This window comes from Phasianus colchicus, chromosome 3 (assembly GCF_987193195.1).
Source record: "Phasianus colchicus chromosome 3, bPhaCol1.hap1.1, whole genome shotgun sequence".
Classification (NCBI taxonomy): domain Eukaryota; kingdom Metazoa; phylum Chordata; class Aves; order Galliformes; family Phasianidae; genus Phasianus; species Phasianus colchicus.
In genome coordinates this window covers 41,921,497-41,946,824 of record NC_143438.1, presented here as the reverse complement: position 1 = coordinate 41,946,824, position 25,328 = coordinate 41,921,497, and the positions used below count along the sequence as shown (strand labels likewise).

Here is a 25,328-nt window from a genome sequence, read left to right as displayed (position 1 = left end):
GCTGACATTTTTCATTTAAATGTTGTGTTTTGAAGGGATTACAAATTCTGCCAGAAGTCCTCCATGGGATTTCTGTAATGTATGAACAGCAAATAGGATATGGAAGGAAACAAAATTTACACTTTAAAAATTGGGCTTATAAAAAATGTAGGTTCAAATCATTCAATTGATATTGTTATATGAAACAGTACAGATATTACAAGCTAAAGCAAAATCAACAGCATCCTATGTGAATGCTATCTACTTAATAAAATGGAAAGTATCTTGGCAGTTTTGCTTTATGTTCCCAAATACTTTCACACAAGCTGTTTTGTCTGCTTTCTAGAAAAGCACTCCCTGCAGAGTATCAGCAAAAAGCATATGTTCAATAAAAGATGTTTTTTTAATAAGAAATCTGTACTTTTTCACTTAGAAGTTGTTTCTAAGGATATAAAAAAATGAAAAAAAAAATCTTACATTCAATTTTAAAAGTCTTTTAAAGTTACCCTCTGGGTGTACATAATCATGCAATGCCTTTTTGATAAGATATATTGCAATGATAATTATATTCCCTATAAATACAGTGTGCTTACTTGAAATTACTGCAGCTACTCAGATACCAATATCAAAAGTCAGTGTTATGATTGTTAGGCCAACATAGCAAGCTAGAAATGGTGAGTATAAGGGCAGCCTTGGGGCACTGAGGTTGATGATCCGCACTATATGATTAGCTATGTCTGTCCATAGGATGTATAGATCAAATTTTCACTGTATTAGGAAATGAATGAAACAGGTGACTATAGCTCTCAATGCAGAGAATCAAAACAGGATCTGAATAGAAAAAAAACCTCTAAATTTTAATCCTAGGACTCTATTTCTCTATCCTCTATTATTCAGTCCTCTCAGAGTTGTCTTTATCTCTTTTAAGGTGAGCCTTTAAAGAAAAGAAATCCCACCAGTACTTTATATTTTTTTCTTACTGTTTTTTTTTTTTTTTCCCATGAAATTTTACTACTCTTAAAAATATTCTTTTCTTTTCATAGATCTTATATCTGAAGTTTCACAACAGATTTACATTACAGTGACCTATTGTTCTGCTACAGAAATTCAGCAATTTAATTATATACTGATATATTTCAAGATCATCATGCATGTCATAATTCTTAAATTTGTCCAATGTATAAATTACACAGGATATCAAAGCATAATAGGATCTAAATCAAACAAGGTAATATATGGAAATGTATAAGAGAGACTGAATTAAGAGTTTGAAAATGTTTTTACATACCACTTTATTTTTCTTGCTTTATTTCCTTTATCTCCAACTATTTTTGAAACACATTAGAAAGGGTCAAGATAGAAGAGAAAAAAAATAATTTCCTGTTAGTTTCTTAAGAACATTTTAACTGTGATGTCTCCTTTAGCTTAGTAGCTGAGGGTAAAACACATAAGGAACATACATTTTTATGGATTTTCTGTGACATTTTCACTCTTTATTATAAGGTCTAGACATGGGCAAAAGCCTGTGACCCATAAATCCAGGCAGTGGGCTCTATTTTCAGCAGCAGCAAAGCTTGCCCTCATTTTCAGTTCTGATCTGGACAGTGTACTATTTATATCACCCACTTTTTGGGGGAAGAATTAAGTTAATAGCAATTCTTCTTGTCTTTTCTCAGAAAGTTTTTGATGCTAACAGATTTTGGTGCTCATAGATTTCCAAAAGCAGTGTATTTAGCAAACAGATCCTTTGTTTGTCTTACAATCAATACTAACATCTTCACTTACCCTTCTGATTGATGGTTCAAAACTTCCTATTACCATGCTGCTCTAACTGACAGGGGTCTTGAACTCTTTCGTTTTCCCTTTCCTTTCCTGACTCACTGTAACTAGTATGTAATGTCTAGCTGTGTCTTGCTAAGATTTTTGAGTTTAAAAAATGACTGCATGTTAGAAGCAGTGGGACACAGTCTCACAGACTCACAGAAATTGTTTATAGGACTATTTGGCATTAGATTCTGCTGTTAAAATAACCATCAGATACTCGTGTCATCTTTTTCCAATCTCTGTTCACTCTTTATCATCCCCAATGCTGTTGGACCTTCCTTTAGTTGCAGAATATCAAATTATTTCATTAAAGATAACACCTTATTAGTAATTGTAAACCTGTAGCTCTTTTTTTTTTTTTTTTTTTTTTAATATATATTCAAAGGCAAATGTAGTGTTTTCTTAAACTTTTAATCTTATTTTTCCTCCCATCAGCTAATTATATATATATATTTTTTTTGAACAAAAATAAATGTTTTTTTTTAAATTTTCCTCACCAGAAGTAGGTTCTTGATTGAATGTTAGGAAGTTAGTTGAGCTTTTGGAAAGAGGAAAAAAAATCTGGGCTTCCAGCATTGTGCTTTTTCACAGATGGTCTGTTTTAAACCACTTCATACTTTCAATTGTTTCATTTGCAGGTAATAAAACCATTCAATAGCAAAGGGAGATTCCAGGCAAAAAAAATCTATAGATACTTCAAATAAGAGATTGATTGGACAAGATATTTCCCAAGAATAAATCTTCTAATAGCTGGATTATTTCTAATTTCAACTGCTGAAATTGCAGGATTCTATTTCAATTGGAGAAAAAATATTTCCTACCTGTTATACCTATTTTCTCTTGTTTATTCTTGACTTTTCTGGGAGGAAGTAAAGGGAGAAGTAATATGTTCTGCAAGAAACATACTCCGGAAAACTCATTTTGCAGAAATACAGCTGGAAAAGAGGTCTTGTAGTGCAGGAGTCATAAACTGTACCAGCTGAAATCTGTTGTCTTAAAAGGCAAACATTTTTCCAGATCAAAACACAGCAGAGAAGAATAGTCCGAAGGCCATTTTTCCAGTGTGGAGGGAAAGACAAGGTTTAAAGTCAGTTTATTGAAGTTCTGGGGAGGAGAGGTTAATAGAATGAATGCTTACGAAACTGGAAGAACAAACAGCAATCAGCTAGATTTTAGTGTTTTTTTTTTTTTTTTTTTTTTTTTTAACCCATAACTGCCAAGTTAATGAATAACTAAGACTAAAATATGAGATTATCTGAGGATTATCATAAACAAGTTATTTATCTAGAAATCCCATTTTCATGAAAAAATTGTAAAAGATTCTCATAGGCCTCTGGGGGAGGATATTGTGATAGGTAGGAAGCTGACGATTTAACTTCAGACCTAAATTACAAGTTCTCTGTCTTAAGCCTATATTTAAGCAATAAAGATGTGATCATGAATAAATTAATAGGAATATGTTTGTTTTGCTTCTAGTAGTAAAAATGGTAGGTTTGTTGCTGGGAAGCTACTGAAACTGGACAAACCCACGCTTCTTCATTCACAAGACTGAATACAGTGAATGCATTCCTCTTTACTTTAGTATTGATTACTTCCAGAGATGCAGACAGTGGCACTGTTTTACTGAGAACAGACATAACAAAGAAGCCCAGCTAATTAAAGTTATAAAAAGTTAAAAGGATAGCCCAATATAGCAACTCTTCTACTCAAAGCAGTACAAAGAGACCTTAGACAACTGTGCACTTTAAAGTTGTAGGATTTAAAAAGAGTGCATAAATAAATAGATATCCCACTCAGTATTCTTTTGTTAACCATGTATTCATAAATATCAGAAGGATATTTAATTTGTGCCACCCGCACAGAATAAACTTTATTGTTATTTAATCTACTGCTTTCTTATTTCCCATCCAATGAAAAGGAGTATCTTTTAAGAAAAAGTAGATTACACAGAATTTTCACTAATAATTCATGGAGTAGGCTTGAGTGTAGTCTGGTAAGAAACTTACATGCTTACTAATAATAACATGGAATGAGATTCAATTAAAATTGCCTCAATCACTGTTATCCACTCTCAACAGAGTAGAGGGCTTATAAATTTAATATAAAATGAGGTGGTAAAATTTAACAAATTATTTAGCAATAATTAGAAATTGAACTAAAATATGATCTGGCATTAGCAGGATCTTAAATGAATACAGAAAAATGATATCAATAACAAGTTATGAACACTTGAAGATGAGGTTATAAATCTTGGCATAAGCTTAAATATTGATTCTCGTTAGAAATGCACAATGACTTATAATTATTTTTCTACATATTTCAGACTCTATCATTGTTAGTTTTAGATACTGCTCCCTAACAAACTTGACAATTATTCACCAGCTCTGAAGACTCAGTGGAAAAGGTTTCAAATTTTTTGTAATTGTTCACAGTGGTTATTAGTTTTCTCTCTGTGGTTTGCAGAGTGCTTTTTGAGGGGAATGCTCATGAAAGAGGTGAAATCTGGACTCCTGAGGAAAAAACTGTTCTCCTGTAATCCATTATAAATGCTTTATTAAATTGTTTTTGTTTTTGAAACAGCACAATGGAGAAAATAGAAGGGAAATTATACAATTAATATGTTATGTGCATGGTTTTTCATTTGTTTTCACATTTTCAATTTTTTTTTTTTTATTTGGCACGTCTTTCTTTATAGGAGACTCACAGTGTAGCACATAAATTAACAAGGCAAAGATGAAGTTAAAGGATTATAAGTTTCATATTCTTGGCTCAGTCTTTGGAAATCCACTGTTTAGTTTGTTCTTTGAAAACCAGGGACAATCTTCGGCCAACATGAAACTTTCTGAAACAAAGGGGGTGTAAAAAGACTACCGAGGACATTGGATAATGTAATTTCTACAACCTCTTAAATATATTAAATGTTGATAGTTAGCATTTAGTTACTGTAGAAGAATTCTTCCCCCCACACACATTTCCCCCTTCCCATTTAAATTGTCTTCAGATCAATGTGTCTCTTTGAAGTTAGTTTGCTTGTGGGCACTATTCATTTGGGGGTGGGAAAGAGGTGGATCAATAGAGTTCTCTCATCAGTCTCCATCTTTCTCTGAAAAGCACACTGTATTGCTGTTTGAAAATGAGAAAAAAGAATAAATGCATTATTCCTTTAGAACTTTGCTTTCTTGTTGTTTTCCTCAGTGTAACAGTAAATGTTTGTAGCACATCGTGCAAAGGAAATTTTCTATTTTAAACTTCAGAAGGCATTTAACTGCTTTAAACGCCAAAAAAAAAAAAAAAAAAAAAAGAAAAAGAAAAAAAAAAAGAAAAAGAAAAAGAAAAAGAAAAAACCCTCTCCTTTGTTATCTTTATTCTTAACACAGATAAAAAAACCTAGTAATTAAATTACTTTTTTTAGGAAAGTCTAGGGACTTCATTGAAATATAAGTACAAAAATGCCAATTGAAGAATGTTTTGGTTTGTTTTTTTTTACTCATTAAAAAAATTATAATAAAACACATGCATAAAGTGTTAGAATTAGTTCCCAATTTCAATGTAATTGTATTGTAGTACTCATGAAAAACAAGTACGTAGGTTGCTTTGAAAGTAAAGCCTTCTTGGAAAGTAATTTCCAAGGAAATAACAACAGATACAGAGAGTGCAATAACACTACTTGATAGCACAATTCTAAGCTACAAAACATTGATTTTCAACCGTTACCACCATTAATTATGCATTTTTGTTAGCGATGCACACAAGTGTGAATGTTTCACTCATAAAAATCTGCAGCAATGGATGTGATGCATTGTATCACAGCTGCTATGACAGCGTTGTTGCTTGGAAATGTTGCCCATGCAACATTTCGTCATCCTGAACACATGCACATATGAAGGTGCCAAATCTGGACTATACAGTGGATGTGGTAGAATGATCCAGCTAAGACTTGTAGTGTGCTCCATGGTCTTTGAACTGGTATGGGGCCTGACATTATCGTGTTACAAGAAAAAGATTGTCATCTTCTCTGGTTTTCAGAGAAATTCCAGCCTTTGGCTTGAACCACCAGCTTAGTAAGTGTCATAGTGTTATGGTCAGAGTTGATAGATTATCTGGGTTTCAGGATACCCAGGAAGATCACTCCTTTCCTATCTCAAAAGACAGTGGACTTCAATCTACCCCTGAGGACCGTGTCTTTAACTTTTTCATTTATGAGGAATTCATATGTCACCATTCCACAGACTGTTGTTTTGACTGTGACTTGGTGTGGTGACAGCATGTCTTGTTACCAGTAATGATGTGATCCTGGAAACTGTCACCTTCAGCCTTTTATTGGTTCAGTAGGTCCTGACAAAATTGCACATGGTGTTCTTTCTCTTCCTGTGTGAGCATTCATAGGACCTGCTTGGCCTAAACTTTGTGATATAATTATATACTGTTGTTGCCACCATTATTTCCTACATATTTAAGATGATATTCAGCTACATACACAGTTTCCTGGTCATAATCTGCCAATTTATATGGATGGGCTCATCAAGATGCTCTTCACTTTACAGTGTGACTGCCGTGCATATGTATGGAACACGGCTTGTATTTCATGTCACTGCTGAAATGCACTACCACCATCTCACTGTGTTCATATCCACTATTTGGTCTCCACAAGTGCTTCGGCAAGCATTAATGAATGTGTAACTTTTCCTGCATGGAGGAATTCATCTACACACCTTTGTCATATAAGCATCACTTCCATGTCAGACACTGTTTTGTCAGACGTCCCCTCTGCTGTCCATTGCACAGCAACAACAACATGTAGTGGAATACTGGCAGGAAGGTTCAACTTCTACTACCATATCACAAGCATCTGCCTCTGAAATCATGGGACAACATAACAAAATAGGAGGTATTATTTTCAGAGCAGTTCTTCTATTTCTTTGTCATTTCATTGTACATCATTTATCAGGAGCATTATAATATAGGAATTGCCGCTCTGTACATGTCCCTCTTGGGAATAACTTAAGAATTACAGATGTCATAAAAAGTTTTGCTTCTGTGAGGTAAACACTGGAAAAACACTGACTAAATGGTTGTCAAGCTTTGTCAATTTATTTTTGTACTGGGTAAACCTTAAAGAAAGCTATTTTTCTTTACTAAACAGGAGTGCTCTGAATGTTTTAGAGGATCTGTATCTTCTATGTAGTTTAAATTTATTCTTGTGACAGTACAAACAGTAATTTATTACAAAGGATTATATGTTGTTACAACTGAATATATGTACATACATTTCAGTTAGGGGATTAGAGATTGCTGTGACTGGAATGTTTAGAAGACTGATAAATCAGGCCAGCTTCAAACTTCAAGAAAAAAACTTTAACAGATTCATGCATTCATTAGCAACCCTCTGCAAGCCAATGGCTTACTCCTAAACATCAATAATCATTACCACTATACACTTACTACTCACACGCAACTGTCCTCAATATTTATGTCTGAAGTTAACAGAGAGTTTGCAGTGTCTTGGAGCTCACAACATACAGGTCATGGCCACTGGTGGTTCTGAGGTGCCAAAGTTACAGTGACTAGGCTAGAGATCTCTTAGACAAAGTAAGTCAGAAAGGAATGCCCTGCCTCCTCCATCTTTCCCCAGTCACTCTTGGTGTTTTAACTTTCTTATTTTTCCTTTCCCCATGAAACATTGCTTTTGATTTTGCAGAATGCCCTGCTTATGGGTTGTTCCTCTTGCATCTTCTTGGGTGCATATCCCTTTAGACACACACATATTTCTTATCCAGTTACTGGTCACAGTGCTCTCAAATTTATATAAAATAGTGGTTACAGTGTTACAAAGTACTTATGAGGTGATGTTGGTGACATTATTTTAGTATGCTATAGCAAGCTAGTTTTGATTGTATACTGGTTGACACACTCAGAAGGAACAACTGAGGCAGACAGGGCTTTGTATGCATTGTGAAGGCACTCAGCTAAGTGTAGTGGTGGAATATAAGATGCTTCATGTCCTTGAAACACATTTAAATTTTGTTATGCTTTGAGTTCTAAATACATAGGAAACGACAAAGTTTTTGTGAAGTATTTGTCACTATTGGAAATTCTGCAGATCTGTTTTTAAAAGTTTGTCTCATCAGTAATTTCTAATAGAATACAGTGGAAATTAGTTATGACTCTCAGCACTTCCAGGAAAGATAACATGATATCAGACAATTCAAACAGCCCAGACACTTGTTTTTAAAGAAATTACACAACATTTAGTTTAAAAGTGCAAAAAGATAAGCAAATTTCAAACAAAATCTTGAAGAATTAGTTTCATGATTAAAAAATCACTTGCAGTTAAAAGAAAGGTGTATTAGCATCTCCTTTTGTATTACTTTGTCACTTCTAGACATATTATTTAGACTTCATCTTACACTTTGATTCTCAGGAGTATAATCACTGCAATGACAAATCTTTAAACAGGAATTATTCAATTGAGACTTATAACACCAGTGAAAATTAGATTAAAATTATGCATATATTACAGGAAATAAACTGATACTGATAACAATTGTGGGTTTGTTTGTTTGTTTATTTGTTTTAGGTTTATTTTGTTAGATTTTTTGGTTTGTTGTTTTTATTCTTGTTTTTCCCTGGGAAAGTCTTTATAAGGGTATGGAAAATGCAAATATATTACTTGTCTACAACATTCTGCATTAGAACAAATTTTTCATACTTCACTAGTCCTTTTTATTTTAATTATTTGCAATTAAATACAGTTCCTTGTTTATTTTTCATGTTCATTTATTTTAACTTTTCTGTTTCCCAAAAAAGGAATGAAAAACCTACACACTGCTGAAGAAAAGATTTTTTTACATTTTTTTCAAAGAGCAGATAGAGCCAGTTACATAACAAAGTATGTCCCAAAAGAATTTACAGAAAATTTTCAAGAGTTTAGAAGCTCAATTCAGATAAAATGTGCATAAGTATAGTGTTTAATGTAACCAGGAGAAATGATAGAAAGATAGGAAAGAGCAATGTGATTTTGTCTATTTTCTTAGTTAATTTGCTTATTTCACAGCAGCTAATATCAAGCAAAAAATAAAAAGCATACAATTTTTATGTATTACTATAAAAAACTTTCTCGGAGAAGCTCTAGAGAGGTTTTATTACTTAAGTAAGGTTTATTATAACTAAATAAGTCTATTTTTAAAATCTGAATTTTAAAGGATGAATAGTATTTCTTTAAATGGCATGCAGTTTAAGCTAGTCTAGACTAACAGGTAATTGTTTGTGAAAAATGTGAACCTGTTTCTGAGGTACAAAGCATGATATGAAATCAACATATTTTCCATGTATCTTCATTTAAACCCCTTAATTTAAAAATATTATGGAAAAAGGGAGTTGAATGTCTCTTCCTCTGTACAGTGGAGGATACATTCGGTAAGAAAGGAAAAGCTTATAGTACAAGTACTTTCATATCAGCAACTTTTATGAAACACTATCTTCAGTTCAAGTACACATTTCAAAGAAGGAATAGATTCATTGAATCACCAGGGATCAAATTTTGCTTAATTTAACAGAATCTGGTTTTGCATAAGACTACAAAAGAAAGGCTACTTGGGTGTAAATCCTTCTAGAATTTGGATTTAGTGGATGCTTCTATCTGCATTGTTTATCAGATGCTGAAAGTGAATCAGGAAAACTATCAGTACATCCAACTTTCAATTTATTGTAGGCACCTTGGATGTTATTCCACTTCTTAGTAAGGAGCATCACAGCACTAAAACATACAAATTACCACCTACTGTACAGCAAGTGGTGGTATACTTATATTACAGCAAATACAGAAGTGGTAATTACCGAAATTATAGAAAATAAATATGGAAGTCCTGCTGCTTCCAAATGCCTGCTGATAGGCAGAATTCCTGCTGATATTTTCCTTTTAACATAACTTTTTTTTATTATTTTTTAATTTCCTTCTTTAGAAGTAAGCAAACATTGATGAGTGTAGCTGAAGAAATCCCTGTGAAGTGGTAGACCATATAAGGTTGGCAGCATGTGCTTAGATCCTTACCACTTAAGTTTAACTTAAATGCAGCTTTCAAGATACTACTGCAATGAAGTGTTGTCCAAGTGGAAAACAGGCTCAGAGAAAATGACTGCTGGTGAAACTTGCCACACAGGGAATTAATGCAATTCTACATAGTGAAATTCAAGATAGAATGAGATTTCTGGTTTGTAATGTAAGTTACAGCTACACCTATGATAATCTTTTTCAGAAGAGGTTCAAAATAGTTGGAAAATAGCAGCATTCACGGTATGGGCATACTGTCAATGTAGTTATTACATTGACTTCACCTCTTAGACTTTGCTGGTCTTAATGATGTGATTTATATATGTACATAAATATTTTTCCATGCACTCTTCAGATGGGAAATAAATTTATGGGTACAATTCTAACTGTGAACTGCAACCTTACATAAACCATCCGTATTTGCTTTTTCATGTACGTATTTTCTATAAGAATTATGGAATTATTTGTAAGAAATAACAATGTTCAAGGTGAGGCTCAAAACTGGAAGATACGAATTCAAGAAATTTAATTATTTACATGTTTACATTGTTTAGAATTTTATTTTATTTTATTTTATTAGGAAAAGAGAAGAAATAAAATGTATCCACTCTTTCTTAAAGGTCCACATTTTTCTTAAAATGATCTAAGCCTTTTTTTCCTTTCAATTCAACTGAATACAATACAGAACTATCTTATAGAAGATACTATTTCTAACAATGGGTCTGTCTCCTATGATGATAATGTTTCATGAATTCACATATATCTCTGATGTTGCAAAGTTTCTTATTTATTACTTTAATCCTGTCTATTGTTGAAAATAATTTTACAGAGCTTCCAGGAAACAAAGTGCTGCAACAAGAATATTCAGCTGAAATTCCATTGATACAGTGTCTGAGCTGCTGATTTCTTTGGAAATGATGGAAGAGTCTCTCTTGTTAACATAATATCTCTTCTCTGTATCTATGTGCACACTGGTTTAAGAAATGCTAAAAATAAATAGAAATAAAGCCTTACTAAGACTGTGCTTAATAGTAAAAATAAAGTAGACAAAAGCAACCAACATAATAGAAGTCCATTCAAGTACCTTACATTCAATATGTTTTAAAAGTTTTTGCTTTAATGATAGGCAGATGAAGAATGTTGTTTTCTTTTTATATCAGATTCTTGATGCTTTATGTTGCTTCCCCCTCACCCCACTCCACCCCACTTACTTGACAGATCTCCAATTGCCTAACATGTCCTTTTAGAAATAAACTTTCCACTTCCCATAGGATATTAAATCTCAGTTTTGTCCCTCTTGGCATGTTCTTATTCATCCTCTACCCAGCATTTTCTGCAGCATCTCAAGTCTCCTGTAATGTCAACAGCGGTACCAACTCATTATCAACTTGTTTTGCCCATTCTTTCCTCATTATATTGTTACTGTTCCCTCATAAACGTCCTTGGAATATTAGTTCTCTCTTTTCCCAGCAGAACACTTTTATGTGTGCAGCTGGTGATCTTCCTTCAGAAAACCTCAAGCTTCCTCTCTGTTGCTGCACTACACCAACAGTTTATTCCCTATTTTGACATGAAACAAGTACACACATAAAGGTACTCTGCTGAGGCTGCCTGCTGCCTCTCAACTGGAGATATAAAAACTCAGCAGGGAAGGAACACCAACTTCAAATTTCTTTTTGTTGCCCCCAACTGTGCAGGATGTTGCCACGCTGTTAAATCCAGCTGACTTTCTGGAAGATGTAAATTTGCTAAGATCTGAGGGGACTATGATCATCCAAGTTCCTAATGTTATGTTCCACTGGAAGTCATTCCTGTTCTCACCACTTGCCAGTCATCAGTCTCTGGCTCTTTTCCAGCCCTTTTCATTTATTCTTACTATGATTGACACTAGATACATTTCCTTTCCTTCACTTAAACAAAACAAAACAAAACAAAACAAAACAAAACAAAACAAAACAAAACAAAACAAAACAAAACAAAACAAAACAAAACAAAACAAAACACTATGATTCCAATTTGTTCACATATCTGCCAAAAAGTGTATAAGCTGCAGAAACATTTATTTTTACCTGACCATTTTTTTTCTTAAATTTTCATTTCATATGAAATTGCTCCCTAGATCTAGTATCACTTATATTATGCAGCATATTAAGCATTTATGCTTAATATATTATATCATGTATTCATGCTTTCATGCTTACATTAATAACATACACTTTCCCCAGGACACATTTGTAGGTTAAATGTTTTCCCTTTGTTTTCAATGCTTCTTTCAGCTACTAAAAGACTTATTTCTCTCTATATATACATTTCCTTTATCTCTTTCTATTTCTGGCAACTCATTCACAACAGAATGTCTTGATGTAGCTTTGCACAACACTTAATGCTGTCACATGTATAGGTTTATTGCTATTTATTAATTTCAAACCTGATTGTGTGAAAGTCCTAATTATTTTGGGAGAGAAAACACATTTGTATATTAGCCCTACCTCAATAGAGCAGGCAATATATAGAGATAACAGCAACAGTGAGACTTATCAAATATAGTCCAATCTGTAAACAAGTAATAAAATACCACTTATCTCAGAGACATCACATAAGGGTTAATTAAGGCTTCTGTGATACTTTGAAATGAAATCTAGAATAAATATTTTGGAGGGTGGAATACCTTCATTATTACCACTGTAATAATACAATAATGTAATAAAACATTAGATTGCATTATTCTTTGTCTTTTTCTGTGGGAGTTCTTGATTCTTCAGAAAAGAAAAGTAGAAGAAAAAGGAAAAGATCATAGAAGAGGGGAAAAGAGGAGAAATTGTCTCTTGATCTCCTGGTTTCTGTAATCCCTAATGGTATTTTCAATTTTATCTCAGAATTTTTGATTTAATTTTGAATGTCTTCTATCCACTTCCTTCAGTCACTTTCTTATTTTTATTAGATTTTTCATTTTGTTGTCATTTTGTCATGATTTCACCAGCCATCTGGCCTGCTAATTTTCCGTTGACTTTTAGTACTTTACTCATCATTGCCTCTTGTACATTGGAAAGAAGTGATTACATCCTGCTGTCAGCCTTATTTTTTTTTTTTCCCCACCAAGAATGCATTTTTCTTGCATTTACTGAGATTTTTGTTATGCAATTGAGGTGTTCAGGAAGAAAAAAATATGCTTTCATGAAACACCATCAGTTTTATAACTGAAAGAGGGAAAATGTACATTGAGAGTAGTTCCAAGGCAGAGCAGATAGTAAGGGTAAGTTTTAACTCAACTGTAGTTAAAAATCTTCTTTGTATAAATCAACAACCAAGGAAGTTGCTTGAAACTAACTTCAATATTCACTGAAGAAAAACAATGCTTTTGGATTGTGAATTTGATGAGCTACTATCTTACTCCAATTTATAGGAGGGAGAGGAGGTTTTTTAATATCTGTATATCCAGTGTGAGATTAAGAAACAATTATTCAAATGTTGATCTGACCAGTTTATTACAGATCTTAATCAGGGAGATGGGGAAGGGGAGGATGGATGCTATTATGAATTAGGGTAATGGGGAAGGGAAGGAGGGTGATAGAAAAGCTAGGAAAGAAGAAGCAAGGAGTCTTTAGAGGAAGCAAGAGGGAGATAGTCACCACCATGGATGCAGCATGGTTCGTAGTTCAGTCATTGATCTTCAGTAGTGGTGGGTCTTTGGGCATTGTTCTGTTGATGACAACGGTGACCACAGTGATGATGGCCACTTTTCAATGGTAATACCAACTTATTTATAAGTCCAAAGTGATTGAGTCAGGTCTCTTTGGAGTGACAGCTTCTGGCTCTGGGATCTCAGGAGAAACTCCTTTGGTCCCATCTTCGGGGCCTTGCCAGCAGATAAGAGGGAGCAGGGATGCCCACCTGCATCCTGTTTTTCACAGGACATGATGGTATCATTCCCCAGTTTTTCCACACCAAGCTGGAGCTATTTAGTCACAGGCCAGATCTTCTTCCAGTAAACACTCCTGAGCACTCTCTTCTGGAGGCAAGCAGCTCTGGAGGAAGGGGCTTTCAAATGTCCACAAAGTGATATCGATTGTCACACGGTAGCACCCATCACTTGCTTCCTCAGAAATCAATCAGAGTCTTATCACAAGATATACCTCTGGAAACAAGCTTTGAGCCAAAAAAAAAAAGAAGAATTCTCACAGCTACCTTAAACATCTATGCAAGCATGAGGTAACTATTAACCCATTTCTCTCTAGTGATTGTAACAACTGTGTAGACTCTTAGATTAAACGGATGAAAATGTATTTCAGCAGATGAATACCATACTCTTGTTTTGTGTTCCTCTGAACACATGAAATCGTATCAGTGGCAGGTAAGCGTTCAGAAAAGAACTGCGGGAATGAAGAATTTTCAAGGAGAAAAGTAATTCAAGAAATACATATGATTTAGTAATCAGGCTAGATTACCATAGTAAAGCTGTCAGACTTTTATTTTGAAATTATTTATTTCAGAGATAGCAGCTAGTTGAGATGTCTCAATTTTATCTTGCTCCACCTGAACACAGTAGTCTTTCTTTTAAGAAGACTGTATAACTACAGTTTCATCTGATCTTAAATATTCCTGGAGACAAATCTTCAGCTGCTTCAAAGTGAACTTTGAAACCTAAAAGCAAGAAAAACTTCAATCTGCTTATATCCCAATATATGTTTTCTTTCTCTGGCATTGTGGACCCTGATTCATTTCATGATGCCTTTTGGGCATTTTTACAATGAGACAATAAGGTTATATCTAAAAAGTTTCTGATTATTACAGGATGATAGCCTTTCCCCTCTCAGTTCTCTTAATATATGCAATTTTAATTGAAGATTTTGATCTTCCCTTTTGAGGGAATTCAGAAATTGACTTACCCCACAAATATCAGCACCAGCTATGTTGACCTGTGGTGCACATCAGGCCAGAGACACACTATGGGTATTTATGAACTAAGTAAATATTTAACTTCTTGTGTGACAAAAAAGAATGAATATCACTGAACTAGTGCTCCTTTCTACAAGCAGATGAAAAACACTGAACATTCATTTTTTACAAGATTGATTGGATCATCTCACTGCAGCCATCTGCGTTAATGTGAATGAGTAACTACATTTTGCATGGCAATGTAACAAAAGGTGGTGGATTTGTTTGTTTTTAGATAGTGTACAGTCAACAAAAGTACAGCTGGAAGAGCAGCATAGTTAGAGTGGTGCTTTACAGGTGAAAGATTATCGTGGTGGAAAAGAGACAATCGAAGAAGAAATGCTTACCCATATCTAAGGATGTAGGCTCGCAGTGGAAAATTCCAAAAATGAGGGATCTCCAGAAAAAGAGATTGTGGTTGTCAGCCCTTAAATGGGTTTTAGGAGTCCGGTCACACTGCTGAAGTGTCTTCACCTTTGCTCCCACAGCTGACCCAGTCCTTGACTCAGGTGATCAATCAGTGATTGAGGCAATGACTCAACAGTTCCCATACAGATAGGTATTAGTAAATTCTATCAGTGCAGCAAACCATTAAGAATCACACTTTTTCTGACTCAGAAAACACATAATTATCACATTATTTAACAGACTTATTTGCTCAGTCACTATGCTGTGCCACCTGCAATTGAGTCAGAGATGATCCATGGCTTGGAGTGTTGAAGAACTTGCATTCTTTTTGAAAAGCATGTTATTTTTCCTTTTGTCATAGTTTACATTTTTCACTCCACCACGTGACCCGGTTTGTTGGGAAACAGTCCAGAAACTACTCTGTGAAATACCTTAGATGCCTTCTCAAGATGTTAGCTTTTCCGAAGATACATGTTGACCTATGTTGACCTGTGGTGCACATAAGGCCAGAGGCACACTATGGGTATTTATGAACTAAGTAAATATTTAACTTCTTGTGTGACAAAAAGGAATGAATATCACTGAACTCAGTTAATAGCTAATCTTCTAATAATATGAGAATGAGAGCACTTATTGTATCTGAGGAGGCAAAAAATGCCTTATGTCTTTGAACCTGTGTTGGGCCTCGTGAACTGGGCTGCTGTTTCTGGTTAAAAGGCAGGATCTAGTTCATTTCTTTACATATCCTTTCACATTAAAATCCAACATACAATAATTTACCAGATTAATTATCATGGATAAGAAAAAGACAGAAACTAAATCTTTAACTTGAATAGACCTTGGGGGAACAGGGACAACAGATCCAGGAGGCATGTTAGTTTTTATAGGTCATGTTAGTTAAACTCATATCAAATATTTCCCTTGTCATTTATTAACTTTGACCCTGAGATACTGCTGTAGTTTGAGTGCCACTGTATAACAAAGCAAGTCCACCTGTGGATTTGTCACTAGGATGTAGCTGTTCAAAACTTTTATTAATAATTTTGCTATACATCTTGTACTGTTGCCACTAATATTCATAAAAGACTTGATGTCACTCCTAATTTTAATATCATTGTCTGCAAAATGAGTTGCTGCTACTACAGACATTCCCACAAAGGTACACATGAAATCATCTTATACGCCACAGGCTGTTTGACTTCTTTCAGGTTATATGGTGTTTATCATTATTTGATGGAATAATCTTTTCACTGATTAGGATTTTGAAGGTGGAGTTGTTTTTATCTTGGGAATATGCCATGACCAACATACCTCCTCTCATAAGAGCTGTTTCTCTACAGGAGGTTTCTTTTTTGCTGTTCATTTCTTTTAAATAAGTCAAAAAGGTATTTGCTTTTTGTAAAATGTCTCAATAGTTGATAGAATAACTACATTTAAATGGCACAGGATAATGTAAATAAATCAAATGCTACTGTAATCCCAGAGGGTAGGAATTTTGTTCAGAGTGTGCATAGAAACACCTTTGATACAGCACAAAAATTCCTAGTGGAATTTACATCATATATATTAACAATTAGAATGTCTATTATATGTTTCCTTTATTAAAATTTTACTGATTTCAGCAACATTGAAGTGTGAACTGGGATTTATACTGCTGTTTTTTATCACAATCTGGAAACAATCAATTATTCTTTCTATATTGCTGAGCAGGAATTAATTATGATACTGCAACTTTTTACAATTATTATTATTTTGCAAATGTGTCTGATATTCACAACTGTGAATTGTTCAATCTCTTATGTGTATTTTTAAAAATAATTTTATCTATCTCTGAAGAATATTTTGCCTTAATGATAAATTCCCTTAAATGGTAGACATATCCCTCCTAGGAAAATCACAGAAGTGCATACTATTGGCAACTGATGACATTAATATAAATTACTTCATCATATTGCCACTCATTTCCTATCTCAATACATCCTTAATGTCTAAATTATCTCATGTTGCCTTCCCATGTTTATTCATTTCTTCATTTATTCAATTTCTTCATTTATTTTTCTTATTGTTTGCCCTTGCTAAATTTTGCAATAGAATTGGGGAAAATCAATAGGATAGGGAAAGACATGCTCGCAGTTGTTTTGTAGACTATGTTCTGCCTGACTGGCGAGCCATCTGGACACACGAGATGCCTCAGATGTCTTGGTCTCACAGTTGGCTGCAACACTTCCTTGATTCTGAGGGAGGGAGTGATAAGCTGAAGTCTTTTGTTTGTCAAGGGATGTGCTGCTGAGGCCAGAATTAAGAAAGTTTCAAGAGGACTGCTTTTAAAGTGTAGTCAAAGCTCAACCTCTGCAAAAGAGGTGAGAACAACTTTGTCTTTATGACTTGCATCCACAAAACAGAATTTGTGACTACTAATGCTTTATAATATACACTTCAGATGTCAAAGCAAGAAGTTTTCTATGCAGTCTGTGGCAGAATTAAACTCTTTGTCTGGGTTTGCCATTTATGTTGGAAAGCATGATACATGGATATCAGAAAGAAGTGAAATATTACAGCGCAGATTTATATCTAATGACGGATTGGTATATAAGAGGTCTAACAAGGCTGGTGGCAGATGTGCAGAGGGACCAATAAAAGTTGCTTCCTGTAGGCAGCTGGTCCTGAATTCCTGTGCTATAAATTAAAAGATCTCACCTTTAAAATTCTATTTATTGTGACTGAATAATGACAAGGTGTGCAGCTGACTCACTCAGAGAAAGCTCTCAAAGAATGTTCAGGGATTTAAACAAAGCAGATTTGCTTTTGCTTTTGTTTATTTTTCACTTAGGTAAATTCCTTATGATATTTCTTTTCAGTAAAGGTCTTCAAGCAATGTTGAAAAGTTTCTGATAATAACAAGGACCGCATTTATTGAGTAATGTACTGTTTGAAGACGGGGATCAAAAGAATTAAAAAGATGGTAAATACTCCCTGTGGTGAGATATTTATTCATCTTTTCAAATATAAAAAAAAGAAGTTAGATGACTACCTCTGGTAATACTGTTTATTGTTTTTTGCTTGTTTATTCATTTTGGTTTTGCCGAAACTTCAAGCAACATGTAAGATCTTTGCTCACTACTGACACAAAATAGACACTCAGGCTCTGGAACTGGCCTGCAGCATTGACATGTCTGACCATAATTGTGAAGGACCTAAAAATACATTTTTCTGACCTTGGACATCAATTCTGTGAATAAAAATATGAACATTTCTAACACAAGTGCTCCACTGACTTTCCTAGCTACAACTTCGTTTCTATAGAAATATTGTGCTAACATTGTGCTGGCTGAAAAAGATATGTTATTTCAATTCAAGTTCACTGCAGTTTTTCTATTTTTAAGTACAGTTCAGTAGTCTCAGAATAATATTACTACACCGGCAAGAGTCAAAACACGTCTATTCTGTATGTAGAAAAATATCTTTTTTTCCATTTTTATAATTACATTTTCATTTTCAGGCTCTTCTTTCTTAAAGAAATTATTTGTTTAATAAGAAAATTTTTAATCACAAATATTTTTTAACAATTCATATAATGAGATTTGATTCAACATTTGGAAGTTGCAATTTTTTAAAACAAAACAAGAAAAACCCACTTTTTTTGCATATTTTAAAATGGTATTTGATTTGCAACATTAATTTATATTTTCAGCATTAATTCATTTAATTAAAAAGTCAGTTGATATTCCATTATTCATATGAAATTTTACACTTTAAAAAATGTTACTTAGAAATTAATTTGCTCAGTTAACTCATACAACACATTTATTTGAGTGGAGGCAGATTTTGATGAGAAAAATATTATTATTATGTTTGTGCACAATCTTTCTGTGTACAAGTGGATCTACAGTAGTTAGGACAGCTAACCACATTTATAGATCTACTGTCCAAAGCTTTCCTTAATAATATTCACAAAGTTATAAGCTTTTCAGATTTATTAAAAACCGTTGCAAATTTTCAATTTTAATGTTACTGGCTAATTTTAAAATGGAATCTTTAATGAAATATTTTGTGTCTTTTTATGCACAGCAACAAAAACATATGAAAATATGTAATTGTTTCTCGTGCTCATCTTAATATTATTTGCCACCTTCTTTTTGTTTCCAACTGAAAGAATATATTACATATAGTAGATTTTATATTTTACAACTCCATTTCTTTTGTCAGTGTTTAATGTATGTTGATGTAAATATTTAATGTCAGTGGTTGCTGAGATGCTCTCCATCATATTTGAAAAGTCATGCCTGTCAGGTGAGGTCCGAGATGACTGGAGGAAGGGTCACGTCACTCCCATTTACAAGAAAGGGAGCAAGGAGGACCTAGGGAACAACAGGTCAGTGAGTCTCACTTTGTGCCTGGGAAGATCATGGAACAGATCCTCCTGGATAACATACCTGATCACATGAGGAATGAGCGTGTGATCCGAGACAGCCAGCATGGCTTCACCAGGGGAAGGTCATGCTTAACCAATCTGGTGGCCTTCTGTGATGGAGTGACGTCATCGATGGACAAGGGAAAGGCGACTGATGTTGTTTATCTGGACTTGAGCAAGGCCTTTGACATGGTCCCGCACCACATCCTTATATCCAAATTGGAGGGATGTGAATTTGATGGGTGAACCATTTGATGGATAAGAAACTGGTTGAAAGGCTGCAGACAGAGGGTGGTCATCAATGGCTCTATGTCCAGGTGGAGGCCAGTAACAAGCAGTGTCCCCCAGGGACCTGTCTTGGGACTGGTGTTCTTTAACATCTTTATCAATGACATCAATGATGGAATTGAGTGCACCCTCAGCAAGTTTGCTGATGACACCAAGCTGAGTGTGTGGTTGACATGGTGGAAGGAAGGGATGCCATTCAGAGGGATCTCAACAGGCTTGAAAAGTGAGCCCTCGCTAGGTTCACCACGGCAAAGCGCAGAGTTTTGCACTTGGGCCGGAGGAATCCCAGGCATCCATACAGACTTGAAGGAGGGGTTCTTAAGAGCAGCCCTGCAGAGAAGGACCTGGGGGAAGGACCTGGGGGTCTTGATAGATGAAGAGCTTAACATGAGCCAGTAGTGTGCTCTTGCAGCTCGAAAAGCAAATGGTATCCTAGGCTCCATAAGAAGAGAGGTGGCCAGCAGGGACAGGGAGACGATTTTCCCCCTCTACTCTGCTCTTGTGAGGCCCCATCTGGAGTACTGCATCCAGGACTGGAGCCCCCAGTACAAAAAAGACAGAGAGCTGTTGGAGAGGGTCCAGAGGAGAGCCACGAAGATGATCAGGGGACTGGAGTACCTCCTGTACGAAGACAGGTTGAAAGAGCTGGGCTTGTTCAGCCTGGAGAAAAGAAGGCTGTGGGGTGATCTCATTGCAGCCTTTTGGAACCTAAAGAGAGCCTACAAACAGGAAAGGAATCAACTCTCTGAAAGGGTAGATAACAACAGGACAAGGGGAAATGGTTTTAAGTTGAGGGAGGGAAGATTTAGGTTGGATGTCAGGGGGAAGTTCTTTACAGAGAGAGTGGTGAGGTACAGGAACAGGCTGCCCAGAGAGGTTGTGGATGCCCTGTCCCTGGAGGTGTTCAAGGCCAAATTGGATGGGGTCCTGGGCAGCCTTGTCTAGTATTAAATATGGAGGTTGGTGGCCCTGATGTGGCAGAGGGGGGTTGGAGATTCATGATCCTTGAGGTCCCTTCCAACTCTGTCCATTCTGTGATGTGTACCCACATCCAAATGTATTAGACTTACATTACAAGGCTTTGGTAGTAGGAAGACTGCAGGAGCAGCCTCTGTGAGAAAAGTCCAACAGCTACCCCATGTCAGAGCAGTCAATTCCAGATGCTACAAAAGGGACCCAGAGGTCTAGTGGAAGCTGTTGCCTGTGGGTTACCTGTGCTGGAACAGTTCTTAGAGTTAGGGAGGGGTCCTACTCCAGAACAGCAGCAGAGAGTGATCATGAAGGAGTGGCAGAGATGAAGCATTATGGACTGATTGCAGACCCCATTCCCTGTTCCTCTAAAGCACTTGTAGGGAGAACATAGAAGAAAGTGGATGGGAGGAAGGTGTTTGTAGTTTCCTTTTAGTTCTCAGTGCTCTAGTCTGTTATTGATAAATTATATTAATCTCACTTATGCTGAGTCTGTTTTGCCTGTAATGGTAACAAGCAAGTGGTCTCTCTGTCGTTATCTTAGTCCGTGAGATTTTTACCAGTGTTTTCTCCCTCTGTTTTTGTTTGTTTTTTTTGTGGGTTTTCTTTTTTTCTTTTTTTTTTTTTTTGAGGAATGGGATGCAGAGAGAAGTGTGGTGTCCATCCATATATGACCATCACATCAGGTAATTAAAAACAGAAATGGAAGATTTGGAAAGACACCTGGAATCATAGTCAGTTTGGACACAGGAAGGTCACAGGAAAACAAGCCACTGTAAGTGTCTCAAAATATTATAATTGAAATAGCTCTATAATTTTATTTTTTTCTCTCCTTCCTTCCTTCCTTCCTTCCTTCCTTCCTTCCTTCCTTCCTTCCTTCCTTCCTTCCTTCCTTCCTTCCTTCCTTCCTTCCTTCCTTCCTTCCTTCCTTCCTTCCTTCCTTCCTTCCTTCCTTTCTTTCTTTCTTTCTTTCTTTCTTTCTTTCTTTCTAAGTATACTTATGAACAGAATTGTGAAAAGGTGGAAGACATATACAGTCCTACATACATATCCTAAAACACAGTGATTTATTTTAGCCCCAGATAGGACAGTCTACTTGTTTATCATGTTAGGACATCTTGCTAGTCTTCCTTTTGCTTATGATGGGCATACATTTAGGCATGATACAAGTAAGTTAAAAGATAACAAACTTTAAGCCATTAGTGTAGCCTTGCAGCTATTCCTATTAACATTAATAACAGCTTCTTCCCAATTGTTTTTGTTTTTGTTTTTTTATCAGTTATATTTGTATTTAAACTCCAACGACTGAAAATTAAGCAAAGAATATATCATCAAAGGGATGTTCTAGTTATTATATTTGTTACTGAGCAAATAATACAAAAATGTAAGTCTTTCCTACATTCTGAAGTAACTATTGCTAGCGAATCTTTTTGTCCGTTTCTGTAGTCTGATACTCTTACTGCTGATTTCTCTTTCTGTTTTGAAAATGTCACAAATATGACTGAAATTTATGCAATGTTCTACACTTTTTGAAGTGTCCTGTCACAGAAAGAGCAAATTTCATTTTTCCTCTCTTTTAAATAATGCTATGCTAAATGCGGATACTTATCTAATTTATTAACCCCATCAGCAAATAATTACAGTAGCTCTGTGCCTCATTTATGCTACCAAGTTCAGAACCAAGCCACAGAAAGTGCAGTCACATCATCCCAGGAGAAATAGTAGAGGTAATGGATTTTTAAGATATATAGTCTTTCCAAAGCTCTGGAACAGGAAAAAAAAAAAAAAATAGAAAAACCTTATCATAAAAGAACGTTGTGTGTTAGATGTAATCCTTTCCATGTAGAGACAGAGATACATTCTTGTCACTATCAGTAGTGCTGTAAATTAACAACAGAACTGTAAAGTAGGTTGTCTGTTTCGCCAAAGAGAGTTTTAAGGTGAACATATGCCTGCTTGTTGATAAAAGAAAAAAAAGAAAGTATTTTAAGTTAATGTTTGCCACATTATATATGTTATTATAGTGTTTAAGAATTCCATAGAAAACTGGCATATTTGTTATAAGAAGGTAACTAGACTAATTTAGTATTGCTAGGTGAGATTCTCATTATTATTTATGTTTGATCCGTTAAATTTCCCCTTAATTTGGTCTTCTTCAATGTTTTCTGAACTATTTCAATATTGATAAATGCTCTGTCAAGCAACAGTAAATGTCATTTTGGTATTAGCACTGGAAGATCAATCATGACAGAAATGAGCATGCTCTGTGAACAGCATTAACAACAAGAAGGACCAACTCATTTAATTAGTTACTATTTCCCTAAAGATTCGACTGTGTGTTCTACAAGCAGTGTGATATTTTATTATCACTTTACACCAGGTCCAGGCAAGGAGTATTGAGACAAATTTCGATTTTCTCACAGGAAATTGGACCAAAAAAACTGCTGTCAAGCAGGAATTGTGGGAATTGAGCAGCTAAAAGGATTACAAAAACCCTTACTCTGATGACATTTACTGTGGAATTATAGATTTATTTTTTAATAGATATTGGCTCTAAATTCATTAAAAATGTTAATACAGGAAACAATTAAGAGCCAGCAGAAGGATTTGTGCAAACAAAAAGATTAATCAAGGGTTCTTCAGAATGAAAAATCTCTTTAGAAATTATGTGAACTATCATGTGGTTGCAGAATGACATCCCAAATTGTTCTCAAATGTACTCCAGAATAACAAAAGTCCAGATGGAAGAAAGCTTGAAGTACTGCATTCATCAGGGCTTGTAAATCATGCATTCTATTGAGATATACTAAATTATGTTGGATCACAATGTACACTATATTGTAAACTATGTCTCTGAGAATATACACGCATAATCATAACCATGGGCTTGGTTACTTAAGTACTGAAAAACTCAAACATATTTTCTCCTTTGAAAATAAGTAAGTGAAATGTTGTAAAAAATAACTTATCTTCTTTTTATTTTTTCCCCTTCTGATGATGCTTTTATTATGAATAATTCACAGCTTTGTCCACAGAGACAGAGAATGAGGATCACTGATTGGATTGTAACTGTGTACATTTCCTTTCTGTAATCAGTCTGAGACGCTGAAGTAGAACAATGAGATTGACTTAGGATCCCCTTCTGTATCATAGATACTAAGCAAATCATTTCTATTTGATATCCCAGTTTGTATTCTATGACTTGGGAAAAGAAATATGTTCTGAATTTTCATTTTAGCTTTACTAAACAATGCCCTTATGCCATTATACAGAATCGTTGAGACTCAATCACTGAAACATTTTAGCCAATTTTCACTGAAGTATATCCAAAATGTTCTGAACTTTGGTTTTATTCTTCAATGCTTTTTATTACTAAAGAAATAAACGATGCACTGTTCTTACACTGGACATGGTGTGGCATTTTCTAGTGAAGTTGTAAAACTCTCTTTTTATGATGTTGTGGAATCATTTCTCTCTAGTCTTAAAGAATTCCAAAATTATACCTATAAAACAATCTTCTACCTAGGAAAGAAAGAAGGATTGCATTCTTCAGTATTATTCATATTTTATTACAATTTTTTTTCTTTCTTTACGTGAAAATAGTATCCCTTCCAAAAGTAAATCAAAATGATCTGTATTGCTTTCAACTCCCTTGCAGCATATGAAATAAAGGATCACAAATAAGCCACAGTTACATGATTAATGTTATCAGAGAAAGTAAGGGGAAAAAAAAAGCCTAATTTGTCACATTAGTTTATCTTCAGAAATCCTTACTTGTTTTTATTGTTGTAAATTCAATAATTTGCTAGGAGATTAGTGTCCCAGATTCTGATGTTGTATTTGAAAATGGGAGCAAGTCTAATGCATTTTGAAAAATGAACCTTTTGTCTATTTCCTTGCCAACACAGTTTTGTATTTCATCATACATTTATTAGTATTTTGGTTTCCTGTTTTTCATCTGGCATGACTCGTATTCCTTGCAACTGTTCCCAAGCTTAAAGGATTTCACTGCATGAAGTTACTTGCCGAACACAGATACATTCTTCCCACTTCTAGTCTGAGACTCAGAGAATAACAGAATGACTTGGGTTGGAAGGAATCTCAAAGCTCATCCAGCTCCAGCCCCATGCCATTGGCGGGGCTGCTACCCACCAGTTCAGCAGCCTGATCCAATGTGGCCTTAACTCCTGCAGGGATATTACAGCTTCTCTAGGCACCTATGCCAAGGCTTCACCTGAGTTAAGAATTTTCTCCAAGTACCTAATCTAAATCTCCTCTCTTTTAGTTTAAAAGCTGCCCCCTTGTCCTATAACTATCTGCCCATTTAAAACATCAGTCTCCCTCCTGTTTATAAGCTCCCTTCAAGGTTAATTTACTATAATTACAAACTCCCAAAATATTGCACTGTGTTTTTTAAGAACAGGTAAGATAGAACCACTGAATAATTACTGTGCGTGTTTCAGA

At 35.0% G+C, this 25,328-nt stretch overlaps 1 long non-coding RNA gene across 1 annotated transcript in view; it reads left to right on the top strand.

Moving 5' to 3' along the window:
- Nucleotides 1-23,379, top strand: part of LOC149918535 (uncharacterized) — a 47,141-nt gene extending 23,762 nt beyond the window's left edge. The window contains exons 2-3 of the long non-coding RNA XR_016465551.1: nt 21,497-21,639; nt 23,288-23,379. This is a non-coding gene — a long non-coding RNA (uncharacterized LOC149918535). The remainder of the gene's footprint in view (nt 1-21,496; nt 21,640-23,287) is intronic.
- Nucleotides 23,380-25,328: the final 1,949 nt, after the last annotated feature.